Consider the following 13,098-nt stretch of genomic DNA (forward strand, 5'->3'; position numbering starts at 1 on the left):
GGCTCCCCCAGGCCGAGAGCTGGAAGAACGGAAAGAACTCATCAGTTTGTATGAAGACAGGCAGCTTTTTCCCAGACTCTCCCAGCTCCGGCTTTTCTTGCATACCAGAAGAGCCGCTTTTTTCCTCCAGTGATTGAAACCATCTGGACTGCAGGGGGGTCACGTGTGTATGAGAAAATGACATAAAGTTTTAGACCCGCTTGTGCTTTGCTCCAGACCCAGACAATTCTTGGTCGGATGGTGCGGAGGTGAGGGCCGTTCAGTTTGCGGGCCAACTTCCCATCCTGGCCTCCCCGCCCCCCTCCCCACCCTATCTCCTACCTTCCCTCGCGCAGTCTCAGCGCGGCTTCCTCGCTCCCCCCAGTGCCTAGGAGCACACGCCTCCGCCAGGCTCCAGCAGCCCACCCTCTGTCTTGGGTGGAGGCACACATCTCCACGCCCCCTCCCCTCTCCCGCTGCAGCCCGGCCGCAGCCCAGGGCGCGGATGCTTGCCCGCCGCCCGCCCTCTCTGCGGGAGCGACTCCTCCTCCCGGCCGCGCGCGGTTCTCCTGGAGCCCAGCGCTGTGCTGAGCGCTCGGCCCGGCTGGGGAGTGCAGAGGTGAGTGCCTTCGGCCCTCCACCCCTCCACCAGGAGGTCGCCTGCTGGCCCTGGTGCCTTTGCTCCTGGTTGGGTGGCCCGCCGAGGGGGCGCCGGCTCTGGCTCTGCCTCGCCCTGCCCCACCCCTGCACTCCTAGCCCTTTTCCCGCTATTCCCGACTCCTTGTCCCGGTAGGTTCCAGCTCTGTGAGTATTTGCATGGGGGCCGCGGAAGGCGCAGAGTGGAGCAGCCGCGCGGGTGGCTCCCAGGGGCTGGTGAGGACTGCCCTCTGGGTGGTCGCGGCCAGCCATCTTCCGCCAGGCTGGGGCCGCGCGGTGGGGGGTGGGGAATCTCGCGGCGAGGATCTGGGACAGTGGGGAGCTGCTGTGAGCAGAGCTGAGGATGAGCTGCGGCGTCTGGGAGTGGGCTCAGCCTGCCGTCTTGCTCTCTCACCGCGCCCGAGCAGCTCTTACCTGAAACCGTTGTGTGCTTGGGTGCAGACTCCTTGCAGAACACGCTCACAGACTCTGCACAGAACTCAAACAAAGGAACATTAACTTTTCACTCTATCACTTCGACCATTTAAACTGTGCTTATTTGTGGATGATTACTTTTCATTTTTGCCCTTGTTCTGATGCGCACAAAGTATTAATTTGTGTTTTAAAAAGTGACCCAAGACTGAAGGAACACATTTTACCCAGTGTTTATTCTGCCTTGTCCAATAATATAGTAACTGAGTAGCGTTCCAGAGACTGGATGTTTTCAAGTTTTTCTGAAGAGGAATTATTACATTTTCCTGAGATTTTTGTGCAAATGTAGTTTATAATTACTTAAGTATGAATAAAACAACTTCTTCACGAAGTGAGAGAATTTGCAGTGATGCATCCTTAGCCCAACTCTGGGTTTTTTTTTCCTCATTCAGGTGTTTCTGCTGTTGGACAGCAGGGTCTTGGGAATGAAGAGGTCATTATCTCATCTCCAAGACAGTTTTGAACTACCTGTTATGTGCACACGCTTCAACAGGTCATTTTAGGATAGGGCCACAATGATAAAACTCAACAGAGTGCATTATTGCTTTATTTTGTATTTTAGAAGTGCTACTTTTCAAAAGGTAATCCCTTCATCAGTATCCCCTGCCCTAAAATAGAGGTTTATAAGGGATCAGAAATAGTCTAGATTCTGGAAAGCTAATCAAAGATATAGACTCTGACTGGGGATATAACTCAGTTGGTAGAGTGCTTGCCTTGCATGCTCAAGGCCCTGGGTTCAATCCCCAGCACCACAGATAAATAAATAAATAAATAAATAAATAAATAAATAAATAAATAAAAACTTAAAAAAAAAAAAGAGAGAGAGACTGAATTGCCATAGTCTGTCTCCCAGGCTGAAATAAGGAAAAACCGAGCAAGACCTCAAGAGCTTATTGAACACATGAAGTGAAGCAAAGGTTTCCTGCTTTCTGCTGGACTGGTAGAGACTTATCAGGTGACTTACACAGGTTTAGCTTTCCTTTTTATTTACCCACTAAATATTATCTTTTGAAAAACTCTCCCAAGGTATGGGAAGAAATTCAGACGTGTATGGGAAGTGTTATCCCGTAACTGGACCAGAAGGGCATCCATTTTTGGTAGGCAACTCCAAGGCAATTTTTAGGTTCAAAAAAATTTTTTAATTCAACATTTAGATTGAGATGCTCTTGAGTTTGTGGACCTGTTAGGGAAAGGAGACTGACTAAGAGAATTTCTGGTTGATTGACTTAGAATATAAAAATGATAGAAACTCAAGTAGAAAATAATGATGAGGCAGGGTGACTTCAAAAAAGAAAGGAGCTTTCAACTGGGCCTGGAAGTGTGGTTGTGAAACTGGTGGAGAGCTGCTGGGGAGAGTTTTCAGCAGAGCAGAGAGCTGGCCATTTGGGTGAGAACTAGGGAGAACAGTAATAACTGAGTATTGACTCTGCCATATGCCATTCTCTTTCATCCTTTACTGCAGTGAAGCAGGTATTGTTCCTCATGTTTTAAAGATGAGAGAATTTTTGTTTTAAAGAAAGAAGGTCAAAAAGATAGGTATCCTGCTTAGGATGACACTGTAGTAAGTGGCAGAACTGGAATTCCAGTGCCTGATTGTTGGGCTAGTGCTTCCACAGCTGCCTTTCTAGTGAGCAGTGGGAGGTCCAGCTGAAGCCTACTGTGGTCAGCTTGAATTCTGGCTCAAGGGTTAGAACTCTATCCCATGGACATGGGTTAGCTTTTAAAGATTTTGGAGAAAAGGAGTGATGAGCAAAGCAGTGTTTGTAGATTAATGTGACATCTGTGTCCAGGAATGTGATATGCACATCACAAGTCACATGCAAGTCCTAGTTCTTAATTAGGAAGTTATAAAAGGGAATATAGCCAAGATATCTGAGTGTTTCAGTTTCTGCCCCATTTACAGTACCCTGCAGTATGTAGTGTGGTTCACTGGGTAAGAACTAGTTGCAGTGACCACAGGGCTGCATCTTAGCAGGCAAACATTGAAAAAGGAATGTGTGGAGCAACATGACTGGTGGCTTGCCTTTTAAGCTCTCCACATGTTTCACAATGCTTTGGTGAAAGTTTTTTCTTTCTTTCTTTCTTTAACAACTACCCTCAGAAGTAGATCAGTGCTGTAATTTGTTTAAGAGCTTTTCTTTGCCTAAACATTTTGAGATGCCCCTCCCACTGCTAACACACATATAATGTTCTCTTGTTTCTTGAAAATGCTGAATTTTAAAACAGTAAAGTGAGAATTATTTGAGCTTACCTTTCTTATTGAGACCAATTAAGATGAAATATACATTTATTTTACTTTTTTTTTTTTTTTTTTTTTTTTTAATGGGGGAACAATAGGAGGCCTTTGGAGAATTACTGTGGGAATTTAGAAGGAATATGAATGCCAGGGTTTAGAGGTGTGCAAAGGTCTCTCTACCTTTCCACATTTCTTACCAGGGACTTTTGTCAGTTATATATACTGCCGGGGAGCTTACAGGACTATCCCAATTTATAGCCCAGCCCTTTGATTCTGTGTAGATAATGGGCACAGGAAGGGCAGCTATGGGTGGAGCCATTTTATTAGAATTGTCTGCCACTTTGAATACAATCTGGATTTCTTGCTGTTCCTTGTGCAACCTCTAGGCCTTTTCCTCTTGTTTGTGCTCTGAAGACTTGGTTTTTAGGCTAAGGAATGTCAGGTAACAGTAGGTTGCACAGAAAAGTATAGCTGACAGGCAGAAAAATAAAATTTGTCAACCAGGAAAGTTTTATTTTAACTAATGTTGAAGTCATTTTTTTGCAAAAATGTAAAACCGAAGCATGATTTCAGTTCTCCATACCTGTTTTTACCATAAGGAGTTCCTACCCCTGGAGGACGCCCTGTTGAGTGGGGTTTTAAAATGATCACCAGCAACTCTTAAGGACATGATTCAGTTTGGGTTCTGGACCTGTGAGGAACCTGACTTCTCTTAGTGTAGGGGTTTTGAAGTTCCAAAACCTGGTTTAAATTATAGCTTTGCCATTTATTTAGAGGTTTCTGGAATTTAATGTCTGAGGGATCTCCTACTTCAGTTTTTCTACTTCTGACTATTGTAATCCCTTAGGACCAGACATTGGAAGTCATGCCAGAATTAGCCCCTGAGTTTCTTCTCCCATTTTGGATCTTATATCCCTTGAAAGTCATTTTATTTTATCTGTAGCCTCTGCTTGTAGATGAGAAAGGAAAACCGTCTAAGGTTTCCTCCAGAAAGTGCCAGCACTTATATTGTTAGTTGGTGAGCTTTCCATCAAAGTTTTGTGAGAATGCTCTCAAGCTTCATTTTGAGATTTGGCAGGGGTCTCCTAAAGAATCTTTGGCAATGCTGTTATTTAAATGTCAGAAATGTTTGGTGCATTTTTGATGCACTGCTTACATAGTCGTTAATGCTTTTATTTGGTAAGCCTTTGTCATTTTTATAATTTATTACAGAAGTGATGTAGGTTTTCTGAAACATTTAAAATCTTAGAAAAATAGGAGTAGAATACCGCTTTGATACTCAGATATAATCTCCTAGTGTAGAGCTTTTGACTATTTTAACCTACACCATCTTCAGATATCCTTAAATCTTTCCCAAGAGATTTGAGCTCCTTCAAGCGATTTCACAACCTCCCTAGGCAATGCTAAGATTTCCAGATTGATGATCATCTCCTTGAAGGTGACCTATTTTCTTTTATTGTTTCTTACCTTTACTGCTTCCTTATCCCTCTTCTGTGCATTGATGTTCACAGTGAACATGTTGTCTTTCCTGGACCCCAGTGGCACCTAGGAAATGTACAGATTGTCCCATCTCTATCCATCCTTTCCTTGCCCTTCTCTGGCTAAACACACTGTGCCTTCTCTGTTTTTCTTTGTAAGCCTTGCTTTTTAGACCTATGATTACATCGTATACTTGTTGCTTTGTGTTTTGTTTTATACAGGAAGTCAATATCAGATATGTTGGCAATTAGAGCTTTTAGTTGGGAAGGAGCTTTTTGGAATAAAATGTCCTCCTCCCACCACCAGCATAAGTAATTGTGGGACATATATAAACTCTGGAGATGATCTTTTAAAAAAATTATCATCAAAAGAATTCTGCCCAAGTCCTTTGAGGGCTTAATAAGGATCCAGCCTTTGCAAGATTGCACTGAAAGTAACAGACTATCCCAATTAAGGTCTTTCTAGAAGTGTGGGAATCATTTGTTTAAACTGGAATTTAGGATCCCCACACAAATATGATAGAAACAATCTGCTTAACCCTTTGTTAATGACCTAAGAAGTAAACCCTGTTTTTCTAGGCCTCTTGTGATAAAGGACCATAGTGATTAGAATGTGCTGGAGATATGTCCCTGTTTGTTAGTGTTCTGGAAATTACTTTGAGTGGGCAAGGGTCAGTTTTTTTGACTTTTTGTCTTTTGTTTTGTGCGGGCATACTGGTGCTTTACTACTGAGCTATATCCCCCTTTTTATTTTTTTATTTTGAGACAGGGTCTCCCTGAGTTGCTTAGGGTCTCACTAATTTGCCGAGGCTGGTCTTGAACTTGTGGTCCTCCTATCTCAGCCTCCCAAGTTGCTGGGATTACAGGCATGTGCCATTGTGCCTGGCTGACTTTTTGTCCATTTTTGATGTGAATTTGGGGTCTTGGATATTAATTGAGCTAGGACAAGTTTGAGTGCAGATATTTGTGAATTTCCCCCCTTCACCCTAGTTTTCCTTTTGGGAGAGACTACCCAGAACTGCGCAGAGAGAGCTTCTAATGAGGGTCAGTGTCCGAGAGGTCTTGTCAGAGACCAATGTGCTGGGAAGCACTTGCATTACTATTCTGCATACACGGTTTCTTCCTTGTGCCTCTAGGGAGAAAACACAGAGCTAGTGTTTATGAGCATCTGTTTATCCTCTTATTACTTTTCCTCGGTGAACATAATATTAGGGATTTGATGAATCAGTGAGTAGGTGAAGAAATTAGGTGGGAAATCACTTTTGGATATGGGTGTTGGGTACCTCCTGATTCAGATGCTGCGGTTGGCAAGTGACTGTTTATATATCACTTCGGTGTCTGCCCTGGTGCTGTGATGACCCCAGTAAGGAGGTTCAACATAAATAGATGCATTTATCATGTTATCTCCTTGCATTAGGGAGTGCTACTCAGTGGTTAGTGGGAAAGAGTGCTTGGAGAAGCTTTTCCTGAGTCTTTTCTCTTAAGTCAGGAATGAATTCTAAGTACTTAGTTAGACCCAAAGGCTTCTGTATACTGGGACCAAATCTAGGGGAAATAGAAGTTCTTTGAAAAATTGTGTACTTGGGTGACAAACACTATAAATCCCAGGTATAGGAGGCTAAGAAGGATAATAACAAGTTTGAGGACACCCTCAGCAATTTAGCGAGACCCTGTCTCAAAAGAAAAACAAAAAGGGTTGGGGATATAGCCTAGTGACCCCCTGGCTTAATCTCTAGTCCCTCCAAAAAAAGGGGGGGGAGGGGATCTAGAGATATAGCTCAGTGGTAAAACACTTGCCTAAATATATGAGGTGCTGGGTTTAATCCCTAATATTGCAGAACAGACAAAAAATTACATACTTACGTGGTAGGAAAATCAAAGTTTTTTGCTTCTGAGCGGACTATGGTCTGCATATACAACTTGCAAATGAGTAGTGTTGTGGGGTTAGGGTTAGCATGGAAAAGCGGGACTTAAGGTCAAAACATTCATTTGACTCCTCAATGTGCAATTAATCAGAATTATCAGTTGTAAGTGTTTTGTTCTGCTGTTTTCTCCCTACATCTGTGTTTTGGCAGGTCACTGCCTTACATTAAAGTAGTGTTTAGGACCACAGTGTTTGTGCAGAAATTGCTGCAAGACTCATGGGAGATGGGCAGGGGCCACCTTATATCTTGTTTCAGGTGGACCATTTTTAAAACCCACATAACTAGCTCAGGATCAAAATTAATTAGAAAGAGAATTAGTTGATAAAATAACATCTTTGTCTATTCCAGGTTTAGATTTGTGCAAGAAATTCAATTTGGGAGCAGTATTACTTACTCAGCTCTGTCCACATTGAAGTCGCCTACGTAGTTCCCATGTAGTTGTCACTGTTACCAGTCACTGGAGGACCAGGGGTAGGTCTCAGGATATGAGACTCTGACTTGGTTGAAGCCACATCAAGAACTGGTCCTAGTGGATCAGCATTATTTTCTGTGGTTTATCACCAGGGCTGGGGGTGTGGGTGGGAGGAAGGGACAGGGAAGAAAAATGGAAGGGCAGACAGTTATGTGGAAATTGAATAAAAAATTGAAAAAGTGAAAACTTGTCCTCCTTATTAACTGTTCTGTGGGAAATTCTTGTTCCTTACGGTCCTTTTATAAATACTCACAGTAGCTAGCTGAAGGTACCATGACTCCTGTACATTGGTGGGAAGAGCCCTGCTGATGATTCTCTGGATACACATTTAGGTTATGCCCATTTTCTTTTCCTCTTTTCCTCCTAAGTTTTGGTGTTGTGGTTTTTCTGGGAATATTTTGTCTTTAGCCTTAAGATTCTTGCAGGACTGTGGGAACCTGGGGTGGGAGCAAGTGTGATGTGGGAGCAAGGTAGGGGAAGTTTTTACACTAGACAAATTGCCAGAAAAGAAAGAGACTGAAGACTTTATATAGAGAGCTTGAGGATTGGGAAGTCAGGTAGAAAAGTGGCACGGCAGATGGTGTAACTGATTTGGCCACTGTGACTGTCTCTGCTAAGATGGGACTGATATTAGCTGGTAGGGTGATGCTGAGACCTTTATTTTTTATTTATTTATGTGTGGTGCTGAGAATTGAACCCAGTGCCTCACACATGCTAGGGCAAGTACTCTACCACTGAGCCACCACCCTAGCCCCTCATTTAAAGTGTTATTACCAAGCTCTAAATTGTGAGTTACAAAGAAGGGCCTAGGGACCCAGACAAGGCTTAGGACTTGAACCTGATGACACATCTTGGGCACATTGGAGGTGTTTGATTGTATCGAAGTACCCAGGGCTCAGTCTTCAGTCCCCTTTTCTTCTTTGTTTGTTTCATGGCTTTAAAGGGTTAGAATTCATGGAGGGTTTACTCTCCATGGTAAGGGTTTTACATGCACTAATTTAGCCTTTCAAACAGCCTCATAAATGTAGGCACTTTTGCCCTTCTCACTTAAAGTGAGGCACAGAGAAATGAACTTTCTTCTCTCTCACTTTTTTTTTTTTTTTTTTTTTTTTTTTTGGTACTGGGAATTGAACCCCGAGGTGCTCAATCACAGAACCACATCCCAGCCCATTTTTTAATTTTTTATTTTGATACAAGGTCTCACTAAGTTTCTTGGGATCTTGCTTAGTTGCTGAGACTGGCTTTGAACCTGAGATCCTCCTGCCTCAGCCTACCAAGTCACTGGGATTACAGCCATTGTGACTGGCAAGAGATCACCTTTCTTGAGATCACCTGTTCATGCTCTGGAGAGGCAGGATGTGAGACTCTGCACTGGTATCCTTACTAATTCTGTACAGCCTTCTCACTGGTCCTAGCTCCCTCTCCTCTGTCCCTTTACGGCCAGATCATTATTTAGGCCTCATCTGGGATCATCAAACTTAGAATCCAGATTTCCCATCAAATCCTTTGTAAACCAACCCCCAGCCTTCCATATATTCTCTGCCTTCCTACTGTCTCTCGTGTCTCAGGTCCTTTGTCCCTTGTCTGGTATGCTCTTTTTCCCTGAACACTGCTAGTTTGTACCCTCAGTTCATGTGTGGGCTCAAATGCACAACCTCAGGGAGGCTTGCCCTGACCATCCTTTGTAAAATTGCCTTGAGTCACTCTTTGATCCTGCATGGTTTTTGTTCTGATAATTATATTACATATTTGTGTTTTTCCTGTTTGCTTTCCCAAATAAACTCCAAGAGGTGGGTACTTGGTTGATTTGTTTACTGACATCTTTACTTTGTACAATAGTACATGGAATAGTAATAAAGGGTTCATTTGTACTTTAACATGAATTCACTTGGATAGCAGTAGAGAAGAAAGGAATGTGCAGTTGATAGATACAGTTGCTAATTGATGTACAGTCTTAATTGGCTTTATATTTATAAAAAAGGCTTTGCCATGATATCTAACTAAGAAAACACTCAGAAGATCTTGGCTGAATGAAGACGCTGTGACCTAATTCCAGACATTGAGTCCCGGCGACAATAAAAGTGTGGCCTGCCGTGCTCAGAGAAAATCCTTGGAAGACCTGTAGACTTTGAAGGAAACATTGGATTTAGTTGGGTATGTAGGAATCAGGAATATTGTTTTTTTTTTTTTTTTTTGCGGTGCTGGGGATTGAACCCAGGGACTTGTGCATGCGAGGCAGGCAGTCTACCAACTGAGCTATCTCCCCAACCCACGAATATTGTTTTTTTAAAGGCTTTTCAACCTTTCTGTTTTTGGAGGGGGAAACTGAACTTAGAGAGGTGAAAGACTTATTCAAAGGCACACAGCAAGTTTGATCAGAGCCGTGTCTGGAATCCAGGTGTTTCAGTTCCCTTTCCTTCATGCAGTGCTGCCTTCGGAGTTGAAGGGGACACTTTAGGGGTGGGAGTGGAGTCTACTGGGAACAGCATGAGTAAAGGCTCAGAGGCAGAAAAGATGTTGGCTTTTGTGGGATAGAAATTTTTAGGTCATCCTCCTTGAATCCTCAGGTTTATGAGAGATCCCTGGAAGACAGAGTAGGCTGATCCTGGAGGATCGCAGATGTCATCTTGAAGACTTTAAATTTGGAAAGAGAAGGAGGCTAATGAAAATGCTTTAAATATTATTCTTTCTTTCCAGTGAAGGTGACATACAATCAGTGGTGTAGAAAGTGGATTGGGGGACTGGGGTTGTGGCTCAGTGGTAGAGTGCTTGCCTAGCATGCATGAGGCCCTGGGTTCAATTCTGAGCACCACATAAAGAAATAAATAAACTAAAGATACTGTGTCCATATATAGCTAAAAATATTTTAAAAAAAGAAAATGGATTGGCCTGAAGAAGAAAGTACAGACTCATAGCACTTATTGTAGCTAGGGGCCTAGTAGCATTTGTTTGTTTTGTTTTTTCTTTGAAAATCTGTGGTGGTTTTGGAGAAGATGACATAATTCTCAGGTGAGATGTACCAATTCAGCTTTCTAAAGAGTTTGAAGATAAGATCCAAATGATACTAAAATGATCCATGTTAGGACAGGAGATGGAAGGTATCATTATATGAGTGAAAACTGTGATAGAGGGGGAGAGGAGCAGTGGAAGGAACAGATGGGAAGTGAATGTGAGCAGTTTCCAAGGGGGTCCGGACCTCTCTTACTGGAGGAGCTATATTGTGGCTGGGGAGTCAGGAATCAAGGGACCCCAGCCTCACACTGTTTTTTAGTATAATCTGCCTTCTGGGCCCACAAATGCTTTGGACAGATGTGCTAAAGTCTAGGCTGCAGAAGTTTTCAGCCAGAGCTGATGAGAATAGATTGATACTACCCTTACCAGGCCAGTGAATTGGCATAGGATGTGACCCTGTAAACTTTTTTTTTTTTTTTTTCCATCCTTAGGAATCCTTTTCCATCTCTTAAGGGAAAATTTTGAAAGTCAGCATGAAAGTGAGAACCTAGACCTTTACATAATAAATGGATCTGAAAGTTTGGGTTGCAGAAAATATCTTGGAACATTCAACATTCAACAAATATTTATCGAACAGTACCTACTAAACACCAGACACTGTGCTGAGTACTGGAGCATCACTCTTGAGGTATTCCATCAAATGTTACTGATAGAATACTAACATTTGATTCTATTTCATGGTAAACTCTTTTAGCCCCAAAGGATATTTAGCTTGGTCCACAAGCCCACAGTTACTTAAGACTGCTCATTTATGGTTGCATTCTTTTATTGAATGTTTACTGGATAATAGGCAGTATGTTGGATGCTGAGGTAGTTTTGAAGATAAATGAGAACTGATGAGGGTACTCAACTGGTTGACTAGAATTTACCTAGTAGATCTGGCAGATTTCCAGTTTTCTAAGGTTTCTGGCCAAGAGGAGAGTGTAGTCAGTAATGTATCCCCTTACCTTTTTCTGTCTCCACCGGACCCTCCTCTTCCCTGCTTATTCCTGCTCCTGAACCTGCATCTTTAAATTACGAGCTATGATGGCTGAGGATGTAGCTGTGGTCCTGGTTTTGATCCCCAGCACCCCCTCCCAAATTTAAGAGATATGAAAATTAACTCCTTCGCATTATGTTTGGGAAGCTCCATTAGAGTAGTAACTTCCCTGATGAAATCTTGAAGTTTGAAACCTTTCCAGAAGAATCTGTGCTGCTTGTATAATCCAAAGAAAAGCCTTCTCTGTGTGAGCTTTCCTTCTCCTATGAAAATTGCTTTTGCCTAGAGCGTGGATGCAGGGCATGCATTGCTTAGTATTTCTTGGGCTCTTCTTCACTTCTGTCTGCTTGGTTGGCTCTCTTTGGAGGTGCTGGCAGGAGAATGTGTCTCGTTTTCTTAGAATGAATGATACAAACAAGAGGGAGGCACTCGTGCCAGATGTTTCTATCATTTGGAGGGACAGTTGCTTAGAACAAAGATTAGAAAAATGAATACAGAAGAGGAGTGTTTTTTAAAATTTTTGGATTGCCAACTGCAGTGAGATTGTTTCCCCCTCCCTTGCATGGCGTCTGGAGCCAGCTTGTACACTGGGTCTGAGGTTGCTTCTACTTTGTTTGGGTCTGTGAGCTCCTTTCAAAGACAACTACAAAATAGAAAATTATCTTTACCTTCAACTTCAAATTGGTTTTTTAAAAAATATTATGTTTGCATTTAATACATTCTAAAAAAAATTTAAAGTTTCACTTCCCCAATGTCCAGTGGTCATTGTTAATATCTGGGTGCTCTCATCTGTAGGTCTTTCTCTAGGCATACAGAGGTACATATTTGTTTTCAAAGTAAGAACATCCTGTATAGTCATTCAATCTTATTTTTTAATTATCTTATCCAATTCAATAAATTTTTATTTTAGTTAATATTTAGACTATATTTAGGTTTCCCCATCTCTTATTCTTTTTGGGTGGCTATAACAAAATAACTTAAACTGGGTAGTAATTTATAAATAACAGAAATTTATTGTGCAGACTTCTGGAGGCTGGGAAGTCCATCATCAAGGTGCCAGCAGATTTAGTGTCTTGCAAGGGCCTGTTTGTAGATGGAATCTCTCTGTGTTCACATATCAGAAGGAGCAAACAGGCTCCCTCCTGCCTCTTATAAGGGTACTCCTCCCATCACATCCCAAAGTTCCCACTTCTTAATACCTCCACCTTTGGGGATAGGTTTGAACACTTAAATTTTGGAGGGACACATCAATGAGACCATAGGACCATTGACCCTTATTGTTTTTTCTGTACCAGTATCAGACCTATGATTATGTACTATATCTGGTTATGTCCTTAGGCTTCTTTTAATGTACCTAACCCAGTCCTTTTTGTACCATACTATCTTGTTGAAGAATTATCCTTACTGGGTACTTTTAATTGAGTGTTGAGGGTTTTTTTGAGGGGGTGGATGGTTGGGATAGGGTGGGGATAATGGGGATTGAACCCAGGGGTGCTCTACCACTGAGCAATATCCCCAGTCCTTTTTATTTTTTATTCTGAGATAGACTCTCACTAAGTTGCTAAGGCTGACCTTGAACTTGCAATCCTCCTACCTTAGTCTCCCAAATCTCTGAGATTATAGGTGTGTACCACTGTACCTGGCAAGTGTTTAGGGTTTTATAAATGTCATCTCATTAACCCTTGCAACATCTTGGAGAAGCATGTTTTCTTCTTTACTTTTATGTACTCTTTTTCTATGGGATCTCAGTTATACCCAGAGCTTCAGCTGTTTTTTTTTTTTTTTTTTTTTCATATTAGAGATATGTCACCTATATCTCAGTGATCACCTTCAGAATAAATATGGACTCTTGAGACATATGGAAAAATTCTTTTTTTTTTTTTTTAACC

The 13,098-nt window shown here is 42.1% G+C and overlaps 1 protein-coding gene across 2 annotated transcripts in view; it reads left to right on the forward strand.

Annotated features, from left to right (window-relative positions):
- The first annotated feature begins 332 nt into the window (after positions 1 to 332).
- Positions 333 to 13,098, forward strand: part of Dennd2b (DENN domain containing 2B) — a 154,084-nt gene continuing 141,318 nt past the window's right edge. The window contains exon 1 of one of the 2 annotated variants that reach the window (XM_047518241.1): positions 333 to 768. The gene's annotated coding sequence lies outside the window, so the exon portion shown is untranslated. The remainder of the gene's footprint in view (positions 769 to 13,098) is intronic. The other variant, XM_047518242.1, reaches the window with a different exon arrangement.

This window comes from Sciurus carolinensis, chromosome 11 (assembly GCF_902686445.1).
Source record: "Sciurus carolinensis chromosome 11, mSciCar1.2, whole genome shotgun sequence".
Classification (NCBI taxonomy): Eukaryota; Metazoa; Chordata; class Mammalia; order Rodentia; family Sciuridae; genus Sciurus; species Sciurus carolinensis.